Source organism: Elaeis guineensis, chromosome 1 (assembly GCF_000442705.2).
Source record: "Elaeis guineensis isolate ETL-2024a chromosome 1, EG11, whole genome shotgun sequence".
In the NCBI taxonomy this organism is placed as follows: domain Eukaryota; kingdom Viridiplantae; phylum Streptophyta; class Magnoliopsida; order Arecales; family Arecaceae; genus Elaeis; species Elaeis guineensis.
Genome location: NC_025993.2, coordinates 161,738,812 through 161,744,811, shown reverse-complemented (window position 1 = coordinate 161,744,811; position 6,000 = coordinate 161,738,812).

The window sequence follows — 6,000 nt, the reverse complement described above, 5'->3', positions numbered from 1 at the left end:
AATAGAGATATCGAGGGACGACATCGAAAGAAGTTCACAATTTGGTTCAGACAACGTGTAAGAGCTATAGCAGTTTTATTCAACTTTTTATTACATGTAATGTATACAGATGATTTATTGTAATTTATACCTATGTTGTTGTAGATGATGTTAATGTATCATAATAAGGAAGATGGTGCAATCGAGAAACTATGTGATTTGATATGCCACCTCAATCCTAGGGTTTCATGTTATAGCTTATGTATTATTGGTGGCATGAGATTTCATACAAAGGATCTTGATATACAAAGGCGGACTCAAAATAGTAAAATTTTGACATTGAAAACTGATGGAGATAATGAGATTGAATATTATGGTATCCTAACAGACATTATACAATTAAGATATGGGTCAAAATGATTTGTTTACTTATTTAAATACAAATAGTAGAATATCAACAATAATAGGACTGGTATTCACAAAGATGCATACTTCACAAGCATCAACTTTGCGAAAACATGGTACTAATCTGATCCTTTCATATTTGCTAGTTAGGCAAAGTAGGTAATATACCTAAAAGATATGAGATATAAAGGTGAATGGCATGTTGTATAAAAGATTGCATCCAGAGGTGTTTATGACATAAATATTCTTTCTGAGATAGAAGTACATGAGGATTTCTTTCAGAAGGAATAGAATACAGTTGATTTAGGATAGTACAATGCCGATATTCGAAGCACATCTCCTTTGATTAGGGATGACGTGCAATCTGATAATGTTGATGTCAGTGAATTAAATTTGAACATGTCGGAGGATGATGATGATGACAACTTCATAAATGATGGTGAGGAAGATTATAAATTGATGGATTATGATGATGAAGATGTTGATAATCTTTTTGATGAAGATACAAATATTAAATAATAATATATAATTTTTAAAAAAAATCATATATCTAATATTTCATATATCATTTAGTATCGACGTAATTTTTATCCATATTATACTATCTCTAATATATTGTTTGATACAGGTATGGCACCAGGAGGATGACTACGCAGGGTGGGCCCATGCGGAGATGGGGTAGCCACATCATCTCCTGCATCAACAGGTTGATTTTACATATTATTATTTTTTATATTTAATTTATTTTAATTTTTTATTATGTATAGATAATTAATTTTAAGCTATGCCACTAGAAGGACTATCTCACAGGAGAGGACCACATGGAGATGTCGATGCATCTCCATTTCAGCAGCAGTCAGATCATCTAGAGATAGGCACATCATCTCCTACAATGACATATTGATTTTATATATTATAATTTTTTATATTTAATTTATTTTTTTAATCATGTATAAATAACTGATTTTATGCTAGGCGATCAGAAGGACCATCTGAGAGGAGGGACCCACATAGAGATGTCGGTACCTCATCTTCGCAGCTGTCTACCGACGTAGGTACATCATCTCCTACTGTGACAGATTGATTTCACATATTATAATTTTTTTATATTTAATTTATTTTAAATTTTTATCATGTGTAAATAATTAATTTTAAGCTTTTATTTTGCTGAAGTTGACACTGTCATTAGGCAGACTCGTGGAGCTGCCAAAAATGAAAAGCTTGAGGAGTGGAGGAGGGCACATCCTGGGGAGAGGATAAGGATTGTCATCCCACTAAGATATGTCATATTAGTTCAGTGCTGCATCAGGGATCCGTACGTATGCGAGGTTGGCATCATTGTCCGAGTGTATGCTCCCCTGACGATGTTCGATTGACAGAGGATTTCGAGGCCGCAGAAGCAGATCCTCCTCAATCATTTATCGATAACTAAATATAAATTATATTATATTTTTTAAATACAGATCTTTTTATTTATTTTATATTTAATTTGATATGTACTTAATTTTTATTTTTTAAAATCTTATATATTATATATTATTTCTGCAACATGATTTTGATATCGAGAAGATTGATACCCCACGCATGCGGAAGACTATCCTTAGGCATATAGGGAGATTACTTAAGGGATTCAGATATGAGCTCCATAGTCATTGGAAAGAGATCTTTGGTGTACGTAGGTCAGAGGGGCATGTGAAACACCCTACAGAAATGTTTCACACCCTGATTAAGATCTCCTCTACAACAAGTATGAGAACCTTGCATATCGGATATAACTATTATATATAATAAAAATATAAATTATCGAATTGATATGGTACAATAAAAATAATATGTTCACTAATATCTTGAATGTATTTACTTATTAGGTCTTTTGTGATAGGAATGCACAGAACTGGTCGAGGCTCACGGTGATGCATTGTGGCGGATCGAAGTCATTTACGCAGCATCACTATGAGTTGGTAAATACACACACACATATATATATATATCCAATAATTTTTTAGAATATGTGTGTATCTGTGTACTTATATTCATAAATTTTAAAAGGATATCAAGACAAGACAGCTGTCCGGATGGATTGATGTGTATTAGAAGACCCATCGTCGGATGATTGAGGAGTGGCTTCTTGGGACAGGAAGAGGCGTGTAAGTATTGATTGATTAAGTTCTATGTTTTAATTTCATTATGAAGTTTAGACTTTTGATTATATTTATTTTTTTCTTTAATTAGGATTGGATGATGGAGATACGATCTCAGCCCACCGTTGAGGGCTCCACCCCACCCATAGATGACGATATCTGTGATAAGGTGCTTGGTAGGAGATCCAGTTATATTATGGGATTAGGATATGCGGTTGCGGCCCCTAGCTCTTCTAGAGCATCACATGTTTCTTGTGATGCTCGTCTTCGTGAGGCAGAGAGGAGACATGAGGAGGAGATGCGTCGAGCAGAGGAGGACCGTCGTAGATTTCAGGAGGACATAGCGACCCTATAGCATGACAATGTTGAGCTTAGATCCCAGCTTGTAGCATTTGGGGCAAAGTTTGATCAGTTAGTTCGCCGCATGCCTCCCAACATGCCTCTCCCATCGACTCCCGACGTCCCTGCTGATGCCTATGATAATGACTCAATCGATGATGATGATGGGTGTCCTCCTGTAATTAATATTATTTTATATTATTTTTAATCTATATATTTTCATCATTTAGTAAATAATTAGTTTGATAACTTAATTTTTTAATCTATTGCAGGTCTGTGATACGGCTTGGCATGTACAGTTTCATTTTGTATGGATGTATATATTTTTATATGTTATTTTATACGGTTGTATATATATTTGTTTTACAACATGTATGGTTATAAAATAAACACAATATTTTGATATATATATATATATATATATATATATTGTGTCGTTGTTAAAGTGAAATAAATTTGATTCTAGCATATGTTGAATAAAGAAGGTAGTGTATATATTGTGTATACATTATATATATTTGTTTATCTACAGACTTACAGAAAAAATTATAAAAAAATATTATGAAAGAAATTATTTTTTTTGTTAAAAGGATAATTAGCAATGCAAAATAAATATAGGTAAAATTCTTTAGTGACGCTGATTAGCATCGGTAAATAATATGTAGCATCGCCAAAGGACGTGCCGGGATGTCGGGCATGCCACCATTAGCGATGCTAAAGGTTTTTTTCTATGCTCATTTTTCATCGCTAAAATCTTTTAGTGACGTAAAATAAGCATAGGCAAAATCTTTAGTGACGCTAATTAGCATCGGTAAATAAAATGTAGTGTTATCAAAGGACATGCTGAGATGCCGGGCATTTCACTATTAGCGACGCTAAAGATTTTTTATCTACACTTATTTCTGTCGCTAAAATTAATTAGTGATGCAAAATAAGCATAGGCAAAAGCTAGATTTTTAGTGATGTAAATTTAGCATCGTTAATTATTTTTTTCGATAAAAATTTAGCATCGCAAAAAATTAATTTTTGCGATGCTTATTTTAGCATAGGTAAACGTTTGCATCGTTAAATTGTTTTACCTATACTTTTTAAGCGTAGGTAAATTGGCTATTTTCAATACTAATTTTATATCACTAAACGTCTTTTTGTCGATGTTTATTTTAAGCATAGGTAAAAAATCAACGATACTAAAAAAAATGTCAGTAAAAATTAAGATTTGTCGATAAAAAAATTTTTTCATCGGCAAAAAGAATCAACGATCCCCTATTTGCTGACGCATATTTGCCAACGTATTTTATGTCGATAGTTATATTTAGCTATATTTTTTTATTATTTAGCTATATTTTTTTTATATAGCTAATTATCTTTTTTTTTTTATAGTGACCACGGTATTTCATTACATCCTGAGAAATGACCTTCCTAGGAAAAATGGTTTGGATAAGTGTTTCCATCGTATCCCCAGGGATGATCTCCTCAACAATGATCAGGAAGATCTTAAACAACATATTATTCTTAAATATAAACCAAATATCATTAAATATCATATAATTAGCACAGTGGATCAACTGAAAATACTTTCATTAACTTGACATATTTGTATACATACTCAGTAAGAACATCCAACCAATTGTTAAGAAAACCTAGAAAACCAAAACCAAATAACACAATTCAAGAAAAATACTGTTGTTCCTTATTAGCCCCAACCCCCCTAAGCACCAGAGTGCCACCAACAATTAATAACAAAACAATGCATACTTGTAGAACATATCTTTCTTCCAAGCTATTGCTATTGCTTCCTTTTCCATAGCAAGCCTCTCCTTAGCACAATCAATTTCTTCCTTTTCTTTTGCAACAACTGCCATTTGTTGAAATCTTAAAGATTTATCTAAAATTTTAGAACCAAACTCAGTCTCATGTCTATATATAGGAGGATCAACCCACTCAAAGTACCTATATTGCATATCAATTTATCAATCAATGTTCCAAAAAATTATATTAGCTCTCTCATTTAACTGGTAAAAATATAGAAAATCAACAACAAATTCAAGGACTCGCCATGTATATGGAGCAACCTTGAAACTATTTTCTAAAATTTCTCACAATCCATGGTGTTCTAACCACCGATCTTTCTCCATAATAGCAAAAATCCGATCTATTACTATTGTTGCTTGAAGAAGATAAAGTTGATGACATGCTTTACAATACATGTCTTGATTTTTTTCAGAAATTTAATAAGTTTTAAAATGGAAACAAGTCTTGATTTTTTTCAGAAATTTAATAAGTTTTAAAATGGAAACAAGAATAAAAAAATATAGTGTATCCGTTGGCTTCCTTCTTGCTTCTCCTTTAGATTGGTGAAGGATATCTTGGATTTGAAGAAACAAGGTTCATTCAAGAGATTTGGAAAGGAAAGGGAGATCAAATTGCATGAACATAAGTCCTAGATGGGCGGAAATAGATTTCTAAAGGTGCCTTCGCACCCTCTCAAATCATATATATAGGTGATAGAAGAGTCTGACAAATTTAACCTCAGATGGATAAAATGTTACTTTGCAAGCCACATATGGGCATAGTAAAATCGGATCTAACCTCAAATGGGTAAAATGTAATTATCCAAAAAATAAAAGTTATGAGAATTATCCAGCCAAACTCAAAATACGAAGGAAAATAAAAAGCTAAATAAAGGCTACAAAGACAAAAATATCTCAAAAAAATTCCTAACTAAACCATCAAAGTATAATTGCAAGATCATAAGATCACAATAAGCAAAGGAGCACCAATAGGGTTTCAATCCGAAAGTCCTCTCTCTCCTTGGAGGTTTTCCTCGTGAGAGGTTGCGAGTTAGATGTGGAAGCTCCCAATGTCAGCCTAAAAAAAGAGAAGAAAACAAAAGAAAAACTTCAGCAAAACCAGAAGCCGTAATATGTACTTGCACATGGCTAGTTGTAATTACAAGCTTATCAGAACAAAACCCCCAAAATATATAGAAGACTGGAACCAAGTGGAAGAACGGTCATTAGCTGCATCTTGCAACTGAGAAGCATGAAAGAGCATCATGTTCCTCGGGCAAATTTGAAGACCTGTCTCTGAAACTTAAAATATTCTTGTAGCAATATGAAAAGGAGATGGCCTTAAG